At 59.5% G+C, this 24,346-nt stretch overlaps 1 long non-coding RNA gene across 1 annotated transcript; it reads left to right on the top strand.

The window, feature by feature from the left end:
- Positions 1–18,100: 18,100 nt before the first annotated feature.
- Positions 18,101–23,015, top strand: LOC111094897. The gene is made up of 3 exons (XR_005385884.1): positions 18,101–18,373; positions 19,297–21,005; positions 21,146–23,015. It is a non-coding gene; the product is annotated as an uncharacterized LOC111094897 (long non-coding RNA).
- Positions 23,016–24,346: the final 1,331 nt, after the last annotated feature.

Genomic DNA, 24,346 nt, shown 5'->3' with positions numbered 1-24,346 from the left:
CGGGAGCACCACCCCGAGGGGAGGAGGAGCTGCCTCCTAGATGCTTCTCTCTGCCCCTGGACCTGGACCGGGCAGCAGCCTGCAACCCCCAGGCCCAGAGCAGGAGCCCCCCCCGGGGCCGGCGCTGGCCCACGGCCAAGGTCCTCACAGCCCCAGGCTGCGGGGACCACCGTCTAACGGGGCTGGAGGATGTCCTGAGTATGACCGTGGGGTCAGGGGTCAGAGGACAGGGAGAGGAGGGCACCCTGAGTGCAACCACCGGGTCAGTGGTTAGGGAACAGGAGGGTGTCCTCACGGTGTCCTGAGTGTGACCGTGGGGTCAGTGGAGAGGACGTGAGGACAGGAGGACGTCCTGAGCGTGAGCACGGGGCCAGCAGCCGTGGGACGGGGCGGGGGCGGGAGGACGAGCCCTGGCTGTGGTCTGCTGCTGTCACTCTGGACCCCGGGGCCACAGCAAACAGGACTTTCATCAGAGCTCCACTGGCCTCACAGCCTCCGCGCCCAGTGCCTGTGACCTCTGAGCCCCTGGTCGACAAAGTGACCATGTCCTCCACTGAAGTGTCCAGCCCTCTAGCCTGAGTGGCCCTTGTCCCGGGCCTGACCAGGGCATGTGGCCTCCGTGGAGGAGGCGGATTCCCCAGGGCACACCTGGAGCCCGCCCCCTGCCCTGATGCTGACCCCAGGTGACTGGGAGCCCAGCAGGTGGGACCGTGGTCCTCCCCCCAACCCTGCCCCGGCTGCCCGCCCCCCCACCCCCGTTCATGGCACACTCAGCAAATGTGCCTCATGCAGGTGTGTGCATGCCTGCCAGAGACAGAAACCTAGCGGGGACACAGGACACAGGTGTGGGGTGGCTCAGAGGGCCAGCCCAGGGCGGGGTGGGACCTTGGACCGTGGCCTCGCTCTGTCCTGGTCCTGGCACCCTCACCCTGGAGTCCTTGATGGCTGCAGGCACCGTGGGGTCTCACGGGGACACAGCTCAGAGGCCATCATAGCCCAGTGGCTTCTCCTCCCTCCCCTCCCCCTTCCTCCTCCTCCCTCCCCCTTCCCCCCTCCTCCCTGTCCCTTCCTCTCTCCATGGAGACTCAGCTCCCTGCCTGAAGCCCTCTCCCTGGCCCCCTGGCCTCTTGGCAGCCCAGGGCCCCACACGGAGCCTGTGAGCTGGGGCGGTGAGTTCTGGGGTTTGACAGTCAGCAGCTCTGGGCTCCCCGCCCCTGCAGAACAGACCCTCCCCCCATCTGGGGGAACTTCCTGAGTCCCAGCCTTGTCCCAGGCGGCAGGACGGGGACTGCACCTCGGCCATCCCCAGAAGCTGCTGAGCCCAAGCAGGACATGGCCCTGAAAGACCCAAGTGGTCAGGCTGTCCCGGGGCGGATGTGGGGACACGGGGAGGACGCCCCAGACAAGGACGCCCAGCCTCCTGGCTTTGCAGACAAAACAAGGGCCAGGACCCAAGGGATGCTGGGCTCTGGGAGCTGGACAGGCTAGGGAACCCACAGGGGCGGCCGTGCCCACACCTCAGTGAGCCCAGAGACCCACGTCAAACCTGACGCTGCACCCGGGGTCCTCCCCCCACTGAGGTGACCCTGCACCCGGGTCCCTCCCCTCCCCCACTGAGGCTGACCTGCACCCCGGCCCCTCCCCCACCCACTGAGGCTGACCCTGCACCTGGGTCCCCTCCCCCACCCACTGAGGCTGACCCTGCACCCGGGTCCCCTCCCCCACCCACTGAGGCTGACCCTGCACCCCGGCCCCTCCCCCTCTGGGCTATGGGCACCTCCAGTTTCCTCCTGGATGTTGGGCACCTCATTCCTTTAGTCCCAGAGCTTTGTCAGTCCCCAAAGCACAACCCACAATGAGTGTGAGGACAGGACCTGCGGCGCACCCTATAGGCAGTGGGGTCGTCTTCCCCGCACAGGTTGCTTGTGGGGGGCCAGCACTGTCGCTCAAAGAACCTTCCTTTGTGGAGGACGATGGCCACCTCTTCCCAAGGACACCCTCAATCTCAGCACTGTGCTGTCACATTGGGGGCAAAGTATTAACATCAAGGCAGCTGAGTCTGTGGTGTGACCCCAACGCATGACATCACCCCAGCCCTGTGACCTCCACTCTGTGACATCACCTTCACCCTGTGACATCATCCCCCACCCCATGGCCCCACCCTGGACATCATTCCTACCCCATGATCGCATTCTGTGACATCACCCCTACCCTGTGAGCCTGGCCCCCAGTACAGTGACCTCCACCCAGTGAACCCCACCCCGTGACATCACCCCTACCCTGTGAGCCTGGCCCCAGGAATGTGACCCCCACCCCGTGACATCACCCCACCCTGTGGCATCACCCCTACCCTGTAAACCTGGCCCCCAGTACAGTGACCCCCACCCAGTGACCTCCACCCTGTGACATCACCCACCGTGTGACCCCCACCGTGTGACATAACCTGATCCTGTGATCCCCACCCCATGATATCACCCCTACCCTGTGAGCCTGGCCCCCAGCACTGTGACCCCCACCCAGTGACCCTCATCTCGTGACATCACCCCACCCTGTGACCCCCACCTCATGACATCACCCATACCCTGTGATCCTGGCCTCCAGCACTGTGACGCCCACCCTGTGACATCACCTGACTCTGTGACCCCCACCCCGTGACATCACCCCTACCCTGTGAGCCTGGCCCCAGGGATGTGACCCCCACCCAGCGACCCTCATCCCGTGACATCACCCCACCCTGTGACCCCCACCTCATGACATCACCCATACCCTGTGATCCTGGCCTCCAGCACTGTGACACCCACCCTGTGACATCACCTGACTCTGTGACCTCCACCCCGTGACATCACCCCTACCCTGTGAGCCTGGCCCCAGGGATGTGACCCCCACCCAGCGACCCTCATCCCATGACATCATCCCACCCTGTAACCCCCACCCCATGACATCACCCCACCCTGTGACCCCCACCCCATGACATCACCCCACCCTGTGACCCCCACCCCGTGACATCACCCCACCCTGTGACCCCCACCCCATTTCTCTGGGACCTGTGCTGGGAACAGGATGTACCTGGGGGTGAAGAGGTCTCAGGGTTGAAACTCCTCCCGGGATAACACGACTCGTGTCCGGCACCAGGTCAGCAGGATTTTCTCTCCTGGGGTCGTTTTCCTGATTCTCATGGTTTCCAGCAGGGACACAAACAAACACAAAAACCAAGGTTCTAAACACCTTTTACAGGTTTTCCATCAAGTATTGTTTCTGTACCAATTCTTCAGGTACCGACTTATCCTTGAATTTCTGCGCGGGGGACCTACAGGCGGGGTCCTGGGGATCCTGGGAATCGCCGAGGGTCTACCCGGATGCAGGGATCTCCTTCCCCCTGTGGCCACTGCTCCGGACTCTCCGGTCAGATGCTGTCCCCTCACCCCTACCCTGTGAGCCTGGCCGCCAGTACAGTGACCTCCACCCAGTGAATCCCACCCCGTGACATCACCCCTGTCCTCCCTGTCCCCTGTCCCCCCACTGCTCTCCGGAGTTGCTGCCCCGTGTCCCCTCTGCTCCCTGAGGTCTCTCCTCCATGTCCCCTCCCGCTCCCTGAGGTCAGTCCCCGTGTCCCCTCCTGCTCCCTGAGGTCAGTTCCCCGTGTCCCCTGCCCGGGGTCTGTCCCTGTCCCCACACGTGGTCCCTGTGGCTTCTCCACAACCACAGCCCCTCCCAACCTTTCTCTGTGTTACCTCTCTAGCGGTGCTACCTCTCCTGCTCTGGTCACTTCTTCAGGGGTCACCGTCCTGCCTCTGCCGGGGGGCTCATGGACGTCAGTCACCCCGCGGCTGTGTTCTTGCCCAAGGTCCCCGTCTGTCTGCCTCTTGGTGCAGCCGCAGACCCCGACAGGCAGAGGCATGCTGAGTCCCACGGGCCCGAGAGCGGGGAGGCTGCCGTGACCCTGAGTCCCCCGGGGCTGCCGTCCCTACGGGGCCGCCTGTAGGCATCTCACAGGGACTCCCAAGCAGCCCCACTGGGGCCGGGCCGCTGGGGCTCCCTCACCCGCGTGGGCTCCCGGTTCTGGGGAAAGAACCCGAGACCAGTTTCCTAGGCTCCGAAGCAGCATCGTGTGAAATGTCCAGGGACCACATTCATGCACGAGTTCCTCAGTCGGGAGCGTGGGGAGACGACGTGTGCACGTTTCCCAGGGATCACACCACGTGCTCCTTGTCCAGCTCCTGCGACCCTGCTCGGGGTGGAGCCGACCTCATGCAGGCTCATCCGTGTGTCGTCCGTGTGTCGTCTGTGTGTCCACACTATGAGGACCACCGCCCATGGGTCTCCCCTCTCTGTGACTCTCTGTGTCTCCTTCTCTGTCTCTCTCCATCTGTGTCTCTGTCTCTCTCTCTCCATCACGCTCACACGCTCACACACTCACCGAAGCTCACGCTCACATGTGCTCTCACAGCTGCAGAAGCAGAACAGTCCCCCAACGCCCCCCTCCGGACACATGCTCCTGGGCTGGGGTCTTCAGCTCCGGACCTGACCCCAGTGTGCAGGGTGGGCGTCTCTGCGACACCACGTGGGATCCCAGCAAAGAGCCCAGGCACCGCAGCAGGGCGAGGGAACACAGAGGGAATGGGCTTGGGAGAAGAGATGAGGAGACCCCGAGGGTGCAGAGGGTCACCCCATCCTGCGCACCTGGAGGAGTGCAGTGATCCAAGGAATCCGTGCCTCGGTGCTCCAGAAATCAGCTGCACTGTGGGTGAGACGATGCTGGGGTTGGAGCCCCAGGACCTCACTCTGTGACCTCACGGGGTCCGCGCAGAGGCCATCACGTCAAGCGAGGTCTTGGGTTGGACCAATTTTCACATAAGGAGAGGAAACGGGGCCACAGACACACACCCACCCAGGGACAGCGTCCTGAGAAGTTGCCACAACCCAGCAGCCCGCAGACACTGTGGGACACGCCTGGAGCCGAGCCGTCCCCGGATCGGCCGCATCTGGGCCTCAGGTCCCTCCAAGGGGACCCAGAGTTGCCACCCCAGAACAGCCACTTTGGCCTACAGATTGGCTCGAGCCTCTGGCACCTGAGGACGGACACGTACGGAGGAGGTGTCCACCCTCTTTTCCACCTAAAAGTGGCCTAAGCTCCGGCACCCTGTCCTGCACCAGGACGAGGAGTGACCGTCGTCTCTGGAGATGGGCTGGCAGCACCTGCAGACACTGAAGACAGACCTAAAGCAGCCGTATGATTTCATGCTCTCGTCCCCGCAACATCTTCCCTCAAAACCCAAGCTGTCCCTTAGTTGAGAGGGTCCGTCGCCCGTGACCGTGACGACATCCATGAGCGTCCCTTCCTGTCTGTGCAGCCCTCTGCGTGTCGGTGTTCACGGGAATTGCGTTCTGCTTTCCTTTTGATCTTTCTTTTCTTTAACGCACAGGCCTCAGTGACCGGACACAAGAGGATGGAAGGGAAGCCCTCCGTCTCCGAAGCCCCCGCAGAGCGACCCGGAGTGAGACCCAGAGCCGCGACCGGGCAGCACCCCCAGATCCCGGCGACAGTGCGCACATTTCTGCCGTTCCACCACTGTTAGCGCGCGTTGGTGTTGGCATCCCGGTTCCCGGTGGTGACGCGCTGTCCCGTGGCTCCTCTGAGACTCGGGCCGAGGACTCCCTCCCTCGCTCTGGCCACCGCTGGCTCTGCCGCCCGAGCGCTCGGCCTGTGGGCATCAGGGCCACCAACCACAGGCTCAGCCTCTGTCCTGCCACCAGGCCTCCGGCTGGGGCCGCCGTGCACCTGAGCCCCAGGTGGCCCTGCTGTGCGCCCCTCCTCACAGCTGGCTGGGTCGGGGAGCCACTCCCGCGCACCGCAGCCAGGACCCCGCGCCCATGGCCCGCCACGCGGGAGCCGCCTGCAGACTGGTGGTCATGGACTGCAGCCTTGCTCGCCGCTCTGCGTGGGCTCGACGACCTTCCCATCTCCACCTGCACCAGACATGCTGTACCCAACACCATCCAGGCCGATCTCCGTGAAATCACAGCAAAGCGCATCGCCTGGTCCCGAGGGACCACAGTGGCCAGTTGGACATCAGGGACCTGGGTCGCTAAGCGTGCTGTGCCCACGAGCGCACATTGTGTGACAATTTGGGTCTGGTCAGCACCTGCGAACCCCCACCATGGAAAGCTGTGTGCACCCAGCCCTGCTGTCCCGCCCCGGCCAGCACAGTTGGGGCGGGCCTTCCCCCTGGGGTGGCTCTGGCCCCCTGGGTGTTCCTGTCGCCTCCCCACGGCTGCTCCGACACATCAGCACACATGGGGGCCCTTAACATTCACGGTCACGCTGGGGAGGCCGGAAGCACAAAGCGAGGCTGTCAGCAGCTTGGATTCTTCCGGAAGCTCTAGGGGACCGTCCGTCCAGGCTGCCTCCCAGCTCTGGCCCGGGTCATCCCCGCGCCCCTTGTGGGTAGACACATCGCCCGTCGGCGCCTTCAGTGCCACCTACACTTTCCGTCTCTGCCTCTGGTTCGTGTGTCTCCTAAGGACACGGTCGCCGGCCTCGGGGCCCCTCTCCTGCAGGATGAGCTCGTCCCACATCCTTCACTGAATCACATCTGCACAGACCCTTCCCGAATACGATCCTGATTAGGGGTTAGGATGTGACATGTCTAGGGGATCACGATTCAACCCACTTCAGCACCTCAAAGCTGTGCCTTTTAACTCTTACTGTCTGTAACTTGCAAAAAGTTTCACGGCGTATGGGATCCTGAGGGGCTTCCTTGTCCCATGAACGTTACCTTGGCGACAGTCACCTGTTGTGAGGCCTCCGCAGTGTGGTCCCTCCGACTGCAGTCCTTTGCCTGGAACCCCGCCTCGTAAGCCGCGCGGCGCGGGGCCTCCGGTCTTTGCTGTTATTCCTTCCTTCTCTCCCCTAACCCCTCTGCTTTACCTTCTGGGGCTACAACGAACACACTTTGTTTCTTGCAGCAGTTTCAGGTCTACGGAAACCCTGAGCAGAAAATGCAGGGCTCCCGTGAGCTCCCCCCCCGGGCCCCCGATGATGAACGCCGGGCCCTGGGCGGCACATTAGTGATGAGTGATGAGCTCACGTCGCACGTCATGAACCCTGCGAGTCCTTCGGGCTCCTCCTGCTGCTGCCACCTGGGGGCCTGGACCCCCGACAAGGACGCGAGTCCGCAGCTACGGGGCCTGGAGAGCAGAGGCACCGCCCCAAGTGCCCTGGGCGCGCCTGGCCCCTCCGCCCGCAGCACCACCACTCTCACGGCTCCCGACGTCTGCCCTTCCAGACAGGCGTCCCTCTCTTCTCCTCTGCTTCTACCTGAAGTTATGTTCTCATTCCTCATCATTCAGCTTGTCAGACATTTTCTTTTTCCTGCAGTGAAACTATTCTGTGACAGATCTTGATGCCTAAAAACGCGGTATTGATCACGGCAGCATCACTACAGCGGCTCAGTCAGCAGAAGTGCGACTCCTGACCCTGCGTCCCTGAGGTCAAACCCCATGGTGGGAGTAGAGATCACCTAAATGGATACATAAAATTAAAGTTGAAAAAGCTTCATTACATATATTCCCCATTTCCACCTTGAGATATTAGCAGCGAGACTCCTTAGACGGGCATCGACGGCTTGTTACGATATCACGTCTTTCACCTGCTTCTTCACGACGTGCCAAGGACTGCACGGAGGCTTGTGTCCCCTCAGCGGACACTGTGATCCGCTTCTCCTTCAGTCCAGTGCAAAGCAAATGGTGGCAAACGTTCAAAAGGATGTGTGGCCCACTCAGGAAACTGGCTTCCCGTTCTCGGGGTCTGGGGAGCAGCCAACAGGCTTCAGCGCTGCTTAGCAATTGCGCAATTGTTGATTTTGCCAGATAGTGTTTGACTTAAAAATTCTTGCTCTTTTTTTTAAAGACGTTATTTTTGAGTAGTATGTACAGCAAACGTGGGGCTCGGACTCACAACTCCGAGATCAAGAGTCTCACGCTCAGTCTCCGGAGCCAGCCGGGTGCCCCGACTGGCTCACGTGCTCAAAGCCTCAGGAAAGTTGGGGGAGGTCCATCTTACTCCGCTTTTGCCCGCGGGGTATTTTATCTTCATAAGGCCTCTCACTCATAGGATCTTCAGATCTGCATGTTTAGGGGCGCCTGGTGGCTTAGCCGGTGAAGTGTCTATCTTCAGCTCAGGTCATGACCTCGGGGTCCTGGGATCGAGTCCTGCGTCCAGCTCCCTGCTCAGGGGGAGCCTGCTTCTCCCTCTCCCTTTGCCGCTGCTCATGCTCTCTCTCTGTCAGATAAATAAAACCTTTAAAAAACCAAAGATCCTCCTGCTTAGGTGATGGGATATTGCCTGCGTGTCCGTCCCTGGATCCCGGCCCACCACCCAGGCCGCTCCCTCCTCAGACAGTCGCAGGCAACGCGAGAAGAATGCGCGCCCGTGTGCTGACAGCAAGCTCGCCACCCCCGGCCAGGCGAGCGGGGGCCCCTTCCTGAAACCAGCCCAGCCACCACCCAGATGCCACGGAACTGCCACGAACACGGGGCTCGTGCACAAACAACATGGAGCAAAACAATGCTCCGAAGCTGCCGCCATGTGCTACTACTCAAAGCCCAGAATGTTCCTGGCAGCTTGGTGATCACATCAGTAACATAAAAAATGCACATTTAATGCACAGGATCGGTGAGTTGTGACACGTGCGCACACCCTGACACTGCTGCCGTGTCAACAGGACGACGTTCCCTTGTCCTCAGCTGTCCTCCCGCCCCCGCCGTCTCCTGTTGGCAGACAACCCCAGACCTGCCTTCTGCCACAGGCGCTACTGCACGTCTTCTAAGGGCCTATGCTTGCGTGTGTGTGCCTGCGAGCGTGTGGCTCAAACTTGGGGTTTTCTGTTTTAGGAATAAGTCAATAAGAAGACATATAAAAATCAGGGCTTTTGTCGTGGTCATACATTAATTCCCCGGGGGAGGGGCAGGGACAGAGCCGACCACCACACAGACTGCACCGTATTAACAGAAAAATACAGACACGTCTCAGCAGAAGAAGCAGGGACGCTTGCAAGACAAAGCGAGGCCCGGCCAGCCCTGGACTGGGGTCTTAGGGCAGGAGTCAATCTCAGAAGCTCCGCTCGAGCAAAGCAGCCTATCGGCAGTTCAGGAAGGAATCCTGGCAGGCTCCGGGGGAGGGTGGCCGGCAGCACCAGCAGCCCCGGGTGGGACTGTTGACAGCCCAGCCCGTCGACTCTTGACTCTCGGGACCCCCCTCCCTGCCAGGCACCCGAAGAGGATGGTGGGCAAAGCTGGGAAGCGCTGCTCCTGGTCACAGCCGCGGAACTCCTGACCTCTTGGAGACACCGGGGATGCGCTGCCCTCCTGCGCTCCTGCGCTCTTGCCGGACACAGGGATTCTTGGCGTCGTTGGAGGACCCGCTGCCCCGGGGCCCGTAGGCGGCAGATTTCATGATGCCCCATGAGTGCCACCTGCTTTCACCTACAACAGAAACATCTCCAGCTGCAAAACGCGGGCAGCCTTTTCTCACGGACTGCATTGTGTCTACCTAACGTCCAGGAGTTCAAGTCCTCACCCCAGGGCCCCCGAAGGTGCCTGTATGTGGACACGGGGTCTTTAAAGAGATAAATTAGGGCAACCCGGGTGCCTCAGCGGTTTAGCACCTGCCTTCCGTCCAGGGTGTGATCCTGGAGACCCAGGATCGAGTCCTACTTCGGGCTCCCTGCATGGAGCCTGCTTCTCCCTCCGCCTGTGTCTCTGCCTCTCTCTCTCCCTCTCTGTGTCTCTCATGAATAAATAAAAAAATTATAGAAAATTTAAAAAAAAATAAAATAAAGAGATAAGTTAGTTTATAAAGAGTCAGGAGGGTGGCCACAACCCAACATCTTGCATTTATGGGATCATGAGGATTTCACGTGTGTCGGAGACGGGGCTGCATGAGGGGTTTGCTCTGCAGATGAGCTCCCAGGAGGCTAGTTTCAGGAGCGCCCATGAGTCGGAGGCTCTGCAAAGAGATTCCCTCCCAACCGCTGCCCTCTCCTGCACGTTGGACAGAGGACATGAGAGCTGCAGGCTGCAGACCTTCGGGCCCAGCTGCGTCCTCACAGGTGTACATGGAATCGCAGATTGCTGGTGGGCACAGAAGTCCGGTGTTGTGTGCCCGTATCGCGGGGGTGCCTTGAGCTGCCAGGCATCCTGCAGGCTGGCGCGCTGCACCGTGTCCCGCTCGCTGTCCTGGGGAGGCCCAGCAAGCAAGTCTGAGCAAACACTCTGACGTTGTCTACTCATAACACAATGCGTTCCTGAATGGCTTTATGGTGCACTTATTTTTGCAGGAATGTAACTACAGTGTGATTCTAGGAAAGGTTCTCATTTTTACTCAAGGTCTTACTGAGAATTATTCAGCATTTTGGAGAAACATATCTTCAGTGGTAACGTGGCTCAGTGTTTGAATTGCCCATAAATGCGCCAGGATTGCTGTAACCATGGTGATTCAGATTTTATACAGATATGCCTATTTGCCCTCATGCGGGAATATTAAATATAAAGGTTGATTCCAATTGAATCTCGTTTCTTAAATTCAAATGCAAGCACCCGATTACTCTTACAGCTTGAGTGTGGTTGAAGCCGAGCACTGACATATTAAATTACATGTTGTTTTATTAAAACACGTGTACGTTTCATCTCCCTTTATCCCTTTGTCGTGCAATTACAGCTGCGTATAGATGTGTGCATTTCATCAGATGTGAACTACGCGTGCAGACACACCCTCGGGCCTCTGCATGAGATGCGTGAAAGGGAGGGTAGTGTTCTCACCAATATAACCCACCACGAGACGCCGCTCCACTCCCACCGAGAGGCTGCAGTCAGAACACTGACAGTAAACCAGGGGAGAGACTGGAACCTTCGAACATCACCGGTGGGAATGTGCGATGGTCCCGTCACTTGGGAGAACAGTCTGGCGGCCTCTGAAGATGTTCAGCAGGCAGCCGCCCACGACGGGAGCAATTCTGCTCCCACGTACGTGGCCAACACAAAGGAAAATATACGTGCACGTGGAAACTTGTATCCAGCTGTTCACGGCAGCAGCGGCACAACCGCCGAAAGCCGGGAACAGCCCACGTGACAGCAAGCGATGGAGGGTTAACACACACGGGAGTCCTGCGCGGCCACACGCAGCAGTGCAGCTCTCACACCTGCCCTGGACCTGCCCCGCCGGAGAAGCCAGGTGGGCGCGCCGTGTGTTCATCTGGGGGCCATGAGGACATGGTGCCCACCGGCTGCAGAAGGAAGAAGAAGGTTCGAAGCAGAGACCCTAACCCTTCGATACTTATCAAGAGGCCAAATCCACAGCTCAGCCTCACACCTTCCCGATGTCTGTCCAGATACCAGCAGAGTCCCATGTTCTCTCACTGGCCGCACAAAAGTACGCCCCGTGTCACCTGAGAAGATTTCTGTGCCCGCCTGGAAAAGGAGATTTGGAGCTGAGCCCCACAGCACAGCTGCCCCTTGACAACCCAAGTGCTCATTGTGCAGCCGACGCTGGAGAGACAAACTGGGCCACGGCAGGCGCCGATGTGGTCACGTCTTCCCAGCAGGCCAGGACCACCTGCAGTGCAAGCCAGTGGGTCGGCCGTGATGTGCGATGGGAGGGCCTGAGAAGGCCATCACGGAACAGGAAAGATGAGCTGCTGTGTGGGTGAGACGCACACGTCTGGAAATGTGTGATGTCTCTATGCGTATGTGAGCGGGTGTGCTGCGCTCGTGTGTCCATGTGTGGCTAGGTGTCCACGTGCATATGAGTGCATGCGTGTGTGTACGACGTGTGGGTATGCACGACAAGCTGTGTGCACGTGCACAGTGCAGATGCCCACACTCTGTACCCGTGTGGGTATACACGTGTCTCACCTGTGGGCGTATGTGCATGTCTGTCCGTGCACTCGTATGTGCATGCATGCATCTGAGCACGGATGCGTGTGTATGTGTGCACCGGTGTGGGCGAGATGTGCCTACGAAAAGGGCAGCGTGTGCAAGACCACTCAGGCAGCGGAAGGAGCGGGAAAGACTCAGCCCCTCTCTAGTGGCTCCTCAGCCATGCCCCTAACCCGCCTCCCCACTCAGTCCCTGCTGGGCTCTGACCCAGGCTCAGCAGGATCCACTCTGGCCCTGACCTAACCCTAACCCTAACCCTCCAGAGCCCCCAGGCCATGACCTGACCTCCCCACTCCCGCTGGACACTGGCCCTGCGCCCCGCCCCCAGGGCAGCGGCCTCAAGGACGCACTCCGGCACCCCCAGGCCCAGCCGGCTCCCCAGGTGTTTCCCAGCTCCCAGTCCAGGTGTGATGACGGTGCTGACCCCAGGAAGCTAACAGCCCTGAGCCGTCCCCTACCTGAAACTCCTCCTAACCGAGGGAGGGGCTCCCCGTGCCTGCACTCTTGGCACCAGGAGGTCCACGCGGAACACCTGCTGCCTTCCGGGTGCCCGGGATTCGGTGGGTGCCAGGCAGCGTGCCCCTGTGAACATCGGCCGCCCAGCACGGAGTCTCCAAGGGGCTTCCCTGGAGGAATGCGCCCCTGTTTTCACCCTTCCTTGCTGGGGGAGCAGCATGCTCTGCGAGACCAGTGGGAACTCTCGGTGGGAGCATAAGGAATCAGCACCCGGATTCCTGCTGACCAACCCCTTCCAGCAACCTTGAGGTCGGGCCTGCATCCCTAGGGTGCACCGTGACACATGCTCGCAACCTATTCCCACTCTTGTGAGCCTCCTGGAGGACAAGGAGGACAAGTCCCTGGAGATGGGGCTGGTCCTGCGGACTCCACACACCTCCCCTCTCCCTATGCCCCTTGCTGTGTTGGGAGCATCTCCAGTGTTTGGAAGGCTGAGCTCCCGTCTAGATGTCTCCAGTGCCCCTCAAGACCATCCAGAACTATCCACAACTAGTCTGCCCCCGCGGCTGGAATCTCTTCCCTCTCTGCGTTCTCAGGACAGATTTAAGTTTCCACAGCAAAGGTGGCAGCCGTCAGGGCCCGAGTCCCCACTCGTTCACACCTTTCCCGAAAAACATGCTTGTGAGCTCTCCCACATAGACACCCCCTAGCCCCCCTCATGAAGTCTTGTGGACACAGTGGAGCCTTGGTGCGTTTTGGGGCTGTGGGCTGGCTGGAGTAGCCACTTGCTCCTCTGCATTGCCCCCCATGCCCCCTGACCACCCCTGTCACAAAATTTGACTCTTAGGCTTCAGTTTGCAGAAAACTTCCCTTCAGTGGGATCCGTTTCACAAACTCCTTCCCTTCAATGGGATCCATTTTTACAGTCCTATTATTGGGGTCACCCTGAGCAGGCTCTATCTGCCATCACCAGGAGCTTCTGTGGGGCACAGTCACCCACCTCTGGTCCAGCTCCCAGCTCAGATACTAGAAGACCGGACTGGGCCCCAGCAAGGCCCACCGCTGCTCCTGGATGAGCCCACCTCTTCCTGGTGCAGAGGGCTATGCTGTCCGGCCCCCTCCACCAGCGTGTACAAGGCTTCTGTTGCACACGGGCAGGGCCTCTCTCGGCTGGTGAGCTGCTGTGCCTGCTGCACCCAAGGGCATCCTGGCATGTGTCTCCACCCACCACCCTGTCCTCTCCTATTCCTTACATCTTGTGAGAACGATCTTGAAGCACCCTGACTCACCACCTGGTTGAATGACTTAGAAAACAAACCAGAGTAGCAGCCCCACGTCAGCCCTGACCCCTCCTGACCCCCACACCGGTTCCCGCAGGGTCCATCTTCTTCACTATGAGCTCCTGATGGGTGAGAATTGGCCCATCAGGGCAGCCTGACGCAGCCACGGGTAGCCTTTCTGGGAGTGCGGCCCAGGTGTCCCTGGAGCAGAGGTCTGTAGAAATGCCCCCTCTTCAAAGCAAAACATGCTGTGAGCTCTCCCACGTAGACACCCCCCAGCCCCCCTCATGAATTCTTGTGGACACAGTGGAGCCTTGGTGCGATGCTCCACTGCATTGGAGCAACGTAGGGTGATGCTACCTGTCCTGTCAGTAGCCCCAGGGTTGGGCTGGCAGAGAGAACAAGGGGCCGTGGCTGTGCAGGTCACCTGGTCTGAGCGGCCTTTGCTGCAACCTCCCTCTGAATTGCTGGGTTGCAACCTGCCAAGGGAGAGGATGAGTGAGCTGCACGCACGGTGTGAAATTCCCCCCATGCAGAGGTGAGGAAGCAGGACAAGGCCATGGGTGAGGAAGGGAAGGGCTGACTTGGGTAAATCAGAAACTTCCAGAAAAGTATCCCCACCAAGGCCTTGCATGTCCTTCCTGCTTTGGTTCCACTGCCAGCGATCCGGCATTTCAGGTTCCTGCCCACGGCCTGTGTGGCAAGACTAGGAGGGTGGGTGGCTCCGGCAGGGGCAGACACCGCTGGGCTGAGCTAGCAGTCAGATGGCCCCTCACGGGGCAGCTTTCCACTGGAAGGGGGACGCTCCCTGCACGGGGCCTGCTGGCCTCACAGGAGGACACCCCCGCCCTCCCCCGCTCTGACCACCTCCCTTCGGCTTCAGGGTTCTGCTCAGGGCGCAGCAGATGCCCCAGTGGGGTTTCATCACTGCATCTACCGGCTCCTGGTTCCCTCCGTGAACGGTGACCCTGAAGGTCACCCGGCAGATGGTGTGTGAGGCTTCAGACCCGGCACCCCCGCCCCCGCATGCACCGGGACAAGACTCTGGAGGCTGGGATGCCGCCTGTGCACAGAGGGGCCTCCAGACTTGAGCCCTCAGCAGTGTGGTGCAGACGCTGCCCTGGGACGTCGGGCGGCCGCCGCTGGCTGTGAGACGCTTGTAACCCACCTGCCTGTCCTGAGCCCCCTGCTCCCTGGAGCCTACGGAACCAGGTCGGTGCGTTGCCTGCAGCTCACTGGGCCAAGTTTCCACAGCCCTGGCTTAGAACAACAGGAACGCGGGCTCTCTGGGTTCAGGCCTGAAGTCGAGATGCACGTGGGCAAGGCCGCGCTCCCCCTGGCCGTTCCAGCGGCGAGGGTCCCACTGCCTCTCCAGCTCCTGGGGGGTGCTGGCAGGCCTAGGCTCGTACATGCCCTGCTCCGGCCTCTGCCTCCGTCTCCGTGGCCTTCTGCCCTGCATTTTGTCTTCTCCCCTTTCCCCTTCTTGCTGTGTCCCAGGCCATAAACCATAGATCTGGAGCCTGGAGTGGCTGTGGGAAGTGCCGAGTCCAATAGTACCTGAGTCCTTCCCCACCGAGGACGTGGACTCTCTCCCACTGAGGATGCCGTACTTTCAACTATTGTGACTATCCAACCGAATTCATTAAAGCTTTTATTTTATTTTTTTAAGGTTTTATTTATTTATTCATGAGAGACACAAGAGAGAGAAGCAGAGACACAGGCAGAGGGAGAAGCAGGCTCCATGCAGGGAGCCCGATGTGGGACTCAATCCTGGGCCTCCAGGATCACGCCCTGGGCCGAAGGCAGGAACCAAACCACTGAGCCACCCTGGAATCCCAAAACCCCCATTTTTAATTGTAGTAAAACACAGAATATGTTTACCCTCTTTACAGTTTTCGAGCATACAGTTTAGTAGTAACTATTTTCTGTTTTGTGTAACAGATCTCTAGAACCTTCTCATCTTGTAACGCTGAAACTCTGCCCCTTAAACAGACCCCATCCTGTCTTCCCAGCCCTTGGCACGCACGATTCTACTTGCATTTTCATGAATTGGGCCCCAATTCATTCAAATATGTCTTGAGATCCTGCTTTCTTTTTTTTAATTTTAAGATTTAAAATGTTTTGTTTGTTTTAGAGAGAGAGGTGGGGAGGGGCAGAGGGAGAAGGAGAATCTTATGCAGACCCCGTGCCCAGGGTGGAGCCCGATGCAGGGCTCCACCTCACAACCCTGAGATCATGACCTGGGCTCAAATCCAGAGTCGAATCCGTAACTGACTGAGCCACCCAGGTGCCCCAAATTTTTATTTTAAGTCATCTCTGCGCCCAATGTGGGGTTCAAAGTCACAACCCCGAGATCAAGAGCTGCGTGCTCCACGGACTGAGTCAGCAAGGTGCTCCTGAGATCCTGCTTTCAGTTTTGGATATGTGCCCAGAGGTAAGATCGCTGGGTCAGACGGTAGTTCCATTTTTAGTTTTTGGAGGACCCTGCATGCTGTTTCCCACAGTGGCTGCACCATTTTACATTCCGACCAGCACAGCCAAGGGCTTCAATCTCTCCACATACCCACTCTTCCTGGTTGTCTCCTGTTTTTTGATAGTGGCCGTCCTGATGGGTGTGAAGTGGTATTTGTGCTTCCGATGTGCATTTCTTTCAATTAGAGATGCTGAGCATCTTTTCATAGATCTGTTGGCCATCTGCGTGTCTTCTTGGAGAATGCCTCTTCAGGTCTGCCTATTAGGAGGCCACTTGTTTTTGTTGTAGTTGTAAGAGTTCCTTGTATATTGTGAATATCAACCTCTTATCAGAAATAGGATTTGCAATTATTTTCTCCTATATGTCTCCTTTTCACTCTATGGATTCCTTTGTGCAGAAGCTTTTATTTATCTTTTTAAGATTTTATTTATTCATGAGAGACACAGAGAGAGGCAGAGACACAGACAGAGAAGCAGGCTCCATGCAGGGAGCCTGATGTGGGACTCGATCCCAGGATTCCGGGATCACGCCCTGAGCCGAAGGCAGATGCTCAACCGCTGAGCCACCCAGGCCTCCCCGTGCAGAAGCTTTTAAGTCTGTAGTCCCGTTTGTGTATTTCTGCTTTTGCTGCTTGTGTTTATGTGCCCTTTTCATAACCTGAGTGGAGAGCAGGTGTTATTGCCCCAAGTCCACCAAATTCATCCCAAAGCAAAGGCACAGACATATTAGTAAGCAAGGAATGTCTCCATATCAAGCATAAACATAGACTTTTGCTGAGAATTTTCATTAATGTTTGTTTTGACTCAATGACAAGACTTTCAAAAAGGTAATAATATGGTGGAAAAGTTCCTGTACATCATCCATCGAAAGTACCCCGAAGTCAGCAGTTTATATTAGCTTTATCCTGGATCAGAGCCTGGATCATGGTTGTAAAACAAACTAAACTGGATGGCTTACAACTACAGAAATCTATCCTTTTCCAGTTCTGGAGACCAGAAGCCTGAGACCTAGGCAGGGCAGGACCACTGAGGTCCAGGTTGGGCAGGGCTGTGCTCCCTGCAGCGGTTCCAGAGGGCAGGGGTCCCTCCTGTCTCTTCCAGCTTCTGGGGCTCCAGGAGTCCCTGGGCTGGTGGCTGCGGCCCTGCCTCTCTGCCTCGTCTTCACGTGGCTCCTCCTCTGTGTCTCTTGTAAGGGCACCTGTGATTGGATTTAGGTCCGTGTTCATCCAAGGTGGTGCCAGCTCAAAGTCCCTCATTTAGGGCAGCTGGGTGGCTCAGCGGCTTGGCGCCGCCTTCGGCCCAGGGCGTGATCTTGGAGACCCAGGGTCGAGTCCCACGTCAGGTCCCCTGCGTGGAGCCTGTTTCTCCCTCTGCCTGTGTCTCTGCCTCTCTCTCTCTCTCTCATGAATAAATAAAATCTTTTTTAAAAATTCCTCATTTAATGTATCTGCAAAGATACTTTTCCAAATAAGGTCACTTTCACATGTTCTGGGAACATATCTCTTGGGGTCCACAACTGAACCCACTATTTGGGTACAAGATAACCCTTTCATCCTAGGGGATGTGTAAGGTCTTCTATGGACTGGTGCTGACAGCTATACTGTGGGCATGTGCGTCTGGGGACACTCAAAGCATCTGTGAGGGAGGACCCCAGGCCTGGCTCCATCAGAAAGGGGGCTCATCCACCACGAGAACAGTTACGCCATGCTTTCCGTGGGTGCCAAGAGCAGAATTAGTCACCTTGGAAAGCTGGTTCTTGTGTAATTTCATGATTAAAAACCTCATGTAACCAATAATTGCAGGTTTAGAGCAATCGATTGCTGGCACATGATGACAACACTGTCACTTTCGGCTCCACAAGACTCCATTAGGAACGCTGCAAACAGGGAAGACTTGGCGATTCAGAAAGTTGGTTGCCATGGGAACCGAGCAGGCTTGTCACGGTTGTCAAGGAAACTCCTCCTCAGCGCTGAAGGCAGAAGTGGGCGGGCCCTGAACTCCGGGCGATCCTCTCAGAGGGGCCCCTGCTTTCAAGCCATTTACCTGACCCATGGTCTGCAAGGACACGTTCCGCGTGGGCTATGGCTTGGGGAAAAGTCTTAGGAAGTCGTATTTTTTGTCACAGTCCTGGAGGGGTTTGCAAAGTACCTTTGTTTTTAGGGAAACTGTGTTACTGCAGTGGAGCGCCCTGGCACAGCAGGGCTGACCGTCGAAGGCCATGTGTTCGTCATGTGAGTCTAGGGCCAGTGGGTCTCCGGGACCCAGGCTCTGTCCGTCTGGTCTCTCCTTCCTCCTTCTGGGTGGAGGGTTCCTGCCAGCAGGGGATGGGGCTGCTGGGGTGATCACACAGGAGCCGACCCCTCATCCTAAGACCCTCCTCAATCCTGCTATGTCCCCTTAGTAACACCTAGAGAGGCGGCATCCACACCGCAAGGTGACGTTAGCCTGGGAAGTGCAGTGGAGACATGGGCAGGAAAAAGGAAGAAAAACAGGGTCTGGTGGGGAAGCTCTGGCACAGTGGGGTCGCCAGGGCACAACAGTGAGGTCCCTGGGGTGCCACAAGGGTCATCGGGGCACCACAGTGGGGTCGTCGAGGTGCCATAAGGGTCACCGGGGCACCTCAGTGGGATCGCCGAGGTGCCATAAAGGTCACTGGGGCACTGCAGTGGGATTACCGAGGTGCCACAAGGGTCACTGGCGCACCACAGTGGGGTTGCTGAGGTGCCACAAGGGTCACCAGGGGGGCACCACGGTGGGGTCACCAAGGTGCCACATGAGTCACTGGAGCATCTCAGTGGGTTGCCGAGGTGCCTGCCACAAGGGTCATCGGGGCACCTCAGTGGGGTCGCCAAGGTGCCACAAGGGTCACCAGGGCACGGCACCATGGTGGGGTCGCCATATGAGTCACTGGGACACCACGGTGGGGTCACCAAGGTGCCACAAGGGTCACCGGGGTGCCATAGTGCAGTCACTGAGGTGCCATAAGGGTCACTGGGGTGCCATAGTGCGGTCACTGAGGTGCCACAAGGGTCACTGGGGTGCCACAAGGGTCATTGAGACACCACGGTGGGGTCGCCGAGGTGCCACAAGGGTCACTGGGTACTGCAGTGGGCTCACCAGGGTCTCATGCAGTCTCTGGTTCCCTCTGTTATAGGAGTTACAGATGTGTATGGACTCTCTGATGTTTCCTTGTTCTGGAAATCCTATAGAAGGTGGCTCACACGTCCAGCTATGCTCTGGGGGTGGTCACAGCAAAGTTCTGTGGTTCAGCCTGGAGGTGCCAACGCAGGCGCACACACCGAGAACCAGCGAGAGTGAAAACGTGTTGTGCGAATGTGGACGGGGTGCGGTAAACGTGAGGCACCTAAAATCTCTTCTATTGCTTTTAAAAGACATAGTCACGTAGTATAAGCTTTAGTGCGTTTGTGAACAATGGAACCAGTACCATTACCGTGGCGCCTGTGCTGCGCTTTGGAGACGCAGGCGCAGTGGGTTGTGTGGTGCGCGCCCCTTGGTCTGCGCCCCAGATGAGCAGTCAGCCTTCCGGGCACACTTAGGGTGCTTGTAACACTTGCTGCTGTGGAGCGTGTGCTCAGGTGAACATAGTGGTAACGAGACACCCCAGTGACTGGGGGCGAGGCTGGTGGTGTTTCCCACCCCGCCTTCCCAAGAAGCTGTGGGTAGAATGGCCATGTTTACACCAGCCAGTGCATTTGAGAAATGCAAGCAAGCAAGTCCCTGTCATCACACGTGCTTGGAAGCGGAACAGTTGGTACCATGTTGGTGGTGAAGCGGCACAGGTAACAACCAAAAGGGTCACGAGTGTCGGTAACCTGCAGACATGCTCACCCCTGGGTTTGAGTGCCACCTAGAAACCCAATGATCTCCCCCTGTGTTCCCCAGGCAGCCTAGGGCCAGGGGTACAGGACGGTGGCCACGGACACGGTGTTGTGCAGTGTGCCTCCCACGGGGCACTCGGCAGCTCCAAGTGATGCAGCAGAGCGGCCGCTGCTCCCACTCAGGGGGCCCATGAGGCCAGGGGGTGCCGACAGCCCCCAGGTGCCACTCCTGGGTCTGGCCCCCACAGGGAGATTCCTGCTGGGGGGCCGGCACCCAGAGACTGGCTGAGGGCATGGTGGTCCCTCAGGGCCGAGCGTGCACTTGCACTCAGACCCCGGTGGTGGCTACACAGTCGGAATCCACTCCTGCTGCTGGGGCAGCTGGGAAGTGGCCTTGAAATGAAGGAAGCTGCTCGGCGGTGCAGAGCATGGGGTGGAAGGGCAGCCGGTGTGAGATGGCATGGTGGGGGCCGGGGCCCGGCGGCACGCCCAGCAAGGACACAAGTCGGTGCGGCTCGCACGGGAGGCTTTCCTGATCCCGCGCTGTGGAACGGCCGGGCGGCCCGGCACCCCCGCCCGACGGCGCTGCTGCCCTTGGGAGAGCAAGGCTCCCCTGCTCTAGGGCCCTAGCAGATGGCGGAGGGGGTTGGGACTCCGCGTGGAAGGTGTGCTTGGGACTGGCTTTGCCGCTTAGCAGCTTGTGACCCACGTCCTCCCGGGGCCTGGGTTGCTAGAGCGTTCACCAAGTGTGTGAGGAGTGTCCCAGCCCCCGGACTGCTGTGACACGCATGCGAGGGCCCAGACACAGAGTAGCTGCTACAGAGAGGGCGCTCATGCCACCCAGCAGGTGCGGCAGAAGGCAAGGAGCCGAGGCCTGCTTCTCTCCCGTTCCTGTCCCTGCGGGCCCTGGGGCCTGCGGCTCTAGACGACAGGGCGGCCGGCTCTGTCAGGTCCGGCACCTGGTTTTCACGGCATGTTCATGCCCCCGCAACAGATACCCCAGACTGGGCAGCTCAGGCAACAGGTATTCATTTCTCAGGGTTGCGACATGTGAGGTTGGACGTGCGGGATCGGGGGGGTGGGGGCAGGCAGGGCTGGTTCCCCCTGAGGCCTCCCTCCTGGGTGTGTAGACGCTGTGTTCTCGCTGTGTCCTCCTCTCCTAAGGACCCCCAGTCTACGGTATCAGGGCTCGCCCTCCTCTCATTTCACCGTGACCACCCGACTAAAGACTCCCTCTCCAAAGACAGTCCCATTCCGAGGTCCCGGGCCGAGGTCTTCAATGTATGTATCTTGGGGAACGTGGTGTGGCCCATAACATCCGCTCACGGACGGAGGGAGGTGCCCACACGCGCTGTGTGCGAATCGGCTGGGGAACCGGTCTATGAAGCAGCAAGGGAGCCGGCCCCCTTCTGGGTGAGCAGGTTGGGGTATCAGGCTGTGTCATCCGATGACTGTGGTGTCCGTGTGACCGGCGCACACAAGGGCTCATTGTCAGGAGGTGCGGGGCCGACAGCCTCAGCAAGGATGTCTGGGCCTCTCAGCAGCAGCAGTCCCCCCCACCCCCATAAGACACTTCACGTAGAGGGAAAGCTTTGCGTGGAGTTTAGGCGCATGAGTCTCACGGTCTCCTTGGTGCTTGGAAACCTCTCCTTGGGGCTGGACTTGAGGTGACCACGTGTCAGGAGCCTCCTCTGGGCTCTACAGAGGAATGAGGCCCAGGCCTGGGGCTGGGGGCAGCGCTGTGCCATATGGGGGAATCCGTGTGGGACCCGGGGAGATAGACTTTGGCGGTAGATATGACCGATGTGACTGGGGCACAAAGAGCGGGGGCAGACGAGGACAGTGGTGCGTACGTGGGCTCAGCAGTGAGGCTATGGGGAGGGGCAGACACCAGCCCTTGAAGCCAGAGTTCGCTCTTCAGGCACGCTCATGACTCCCCGTGGTTGGATCGAGGCATCGGTCTGGGGACAGGAGATCGTGCGGTTGTGGTCGGGGCAGGAGGGTCCTGAGCACCCCTATGCCCCGTGCAGGGGACTGTGGCTCTGAAGGAAGGAGCTCAGACACACAGGCGGAATGGCAGCCTCATAGTCTATCCAGAAACTTCGGGTCCCTCAGCACAGCCCCATTGCCATCTAGTCAGGGCAGATGGCGCGGCTGCAACGTGTATGGCTGCCACATAGCTGCGTGGGCATCCGGGACACACTGCAGCGGGCGCTGTGCCGCCGAGGCTCTGCAGGCCCCACGCTCAGCAGCCCTGTCTTCAGACTGGGCAATCCCCACGCAGGTGAACTTCTCTGCCGCGGGCTCCACGGTCACAGCTTTGCCCGGTGACTGCTTGCTTCCGAGAAGGAAGGGCCAGTGCTCAGTGCAGCTACAGGCAGGGGACGGGGACGTACGCGTTAGGTCCCCAGCAGAGCCCAGCCTCCTGTCCACCCTCCTGCAGCCCAGCCCCCCTGCACAGCCCGCTTCCCGGCCCCCCAGCAGCAGCAGCACGTGTGCACCACCTTCCAGGTGCAGCGAGACCTCTGGCGGGGTTGGGGACAACTCCAGCCTGCAGGACAGGATTTCTGGGACTCAGTGTCCCACCTCTTCCTCTGCTAGGACACCTGCGGGACAGACAAACAGGGCTGTGGCCGGCGTGCTGAGTGGAGGCCCTTAGGGAAAACACTTAGGAAAATGTGCCTTTCCAGAAAGATAGCATAAGTCTTCCAACTCTCAAGGCTGTGGGGTGGGGTGGGGGCTCCTTGAGTGTGTGCTGCTCAGAGAGGATGTGTGAGCCCCACTAGGTGGGCTTTCCGGCGGGCGCCCCGCTCCCAGTCAGCAGGAGTGTGCCTCCCCTGCAGGGCTGTGGGTGCCGGAGTCCCTAGCAGGCCACCGTCCCCGGGTCTCCATCACTGCCTGTCTGCCTCCCTTCAAACGACCCGATGGGGATCCCTGGGTGGCGCAGCGGTTTGGCGCCTGCCTTTGGCTGGGGGCGCGATCCTGGAGACCCGGGATCGAGTCCCACGTCGGGCTCCCGGTGCATGGAGCCTGCTTCTCCCTCTGCCTGTGTCTCTGCCTCTCTCGCTCTCTCTGTGTGACTATCATAAATAAATAAAAATTAAAAAAAAAAAAAGATTTAAACCACCCGATGTTCTCCTGTCGGCCCCCACACCCCCAGCCCTCCGTGCCCTCCTCACTGCTCTGGGTCCCTGTCAGCCCCCGCACCCCCAGCCCTCCTTCCAGGCTCTGAGCCATCCTCACTGCTCGGGGACCCCATCGCCCCCCCCACCCCCGCACTCCCAGCTCTCTGAGTCATCCTCACTGCTCCCGACCCCCGATGCCCCCCCTGCACTCCCCAGCCCTCCCACTGCTCGGGGACCCCGTGGGCCCCGGCACCCCTGTCATCTCGAGGGTGAGGCTCCGTGGCGTCCTCACTGCTCGGCACCCTGCATCGGGGCTTGGCCCCTCGGAGCCCCGCATTCGCCCTCTGCCCGGCTTGGCCCGGTGCATGGACCGTCAGCCCTTCGCGGAGGCTCCGGCCCTCAGCCCTGGCAGCTCGGCGCGGTGCGTCCGCCCTCGGTGTCACCGTCAACCGTCGGCAGTCTCCTGGGCCGTCGCTGTGGGCTCGGCCCCTCGGTGTCCTGTGCCCTTGATCTCTGTCGCTGTACCTGGCAGCTCTCTGGGCGTAGGTGCGTGTTGGACCGGTTCCGACCGAGTCCCGCCCATGCGTGGTGTGAGGCCATCTGGGCCACGTGCCCACTGTCCCTCGCCTACTCGGTGAGTCCTGCCCCGTGGCCTCTTGTCCCGCCCCCCACGCAGACCCCCGGTGACAAGTGTGGGTCCCGACCCCATCACATGTGGGCCCCGCCCCCGTTGAAGGTATGGGCCCCGCCCGCCCCCCCCCCCCCCCGGAGGCATGAGTCCTGCCCCACTCGCAGACATGGGTCCCTCCTCCGTGGCAGGCATGGGTCCCACCCCGGGCAGGTATGGATCCCGCCCCCCGCCCCCACCCGCAGGCATGGGTCCTGCCCCACCCTCAGGCATCGGTGCTTCCTCCGAGGCAGGTATGGGTCCCAGCCCTGGCAGGCATGGGTCCCGCCCCCCTGCCCTGTTGTCCCATCCACAGCAAAGTCCCCCCAGAGCACAGCCTTGCAGAGATCCCGGAAGCTTCATGACCTAGGGCACACTTGCAGAGGCCTCCGAACAAGAGTATAAACCCGCACGGCATGTCCACTGCTGCAGGGCTTCTCTCCACCTGAGACACCCAGAGTCTACCTATGCTTGTCCACGCGTGCCCCTGTCCCACGGTATGTAAGATAAGGGAAGTCCAAGATTAGGGCACACAACACAGGTGTAGCACTAGAGGTAAAGGGAGGGTGACTC

Source organism: Canis lupus, chromosome X (assembly GCF_011100685.1).
Source record: "Canis lupus familiaris isolate Mischka breed German Shepherd chromosome X, alternate assembly UU_Cfam_GSD_1.0, whole genome shotgun sequence".
Classification (NCBI taxonomy): Eukaryota; Metazoa; Chordata; class Mammalia; order Carnivora; family Canidae; genus Canis; species Canis lupus.
This window is presented reverse-complemented; position numbering and strand designations above follow the sequence as displayed.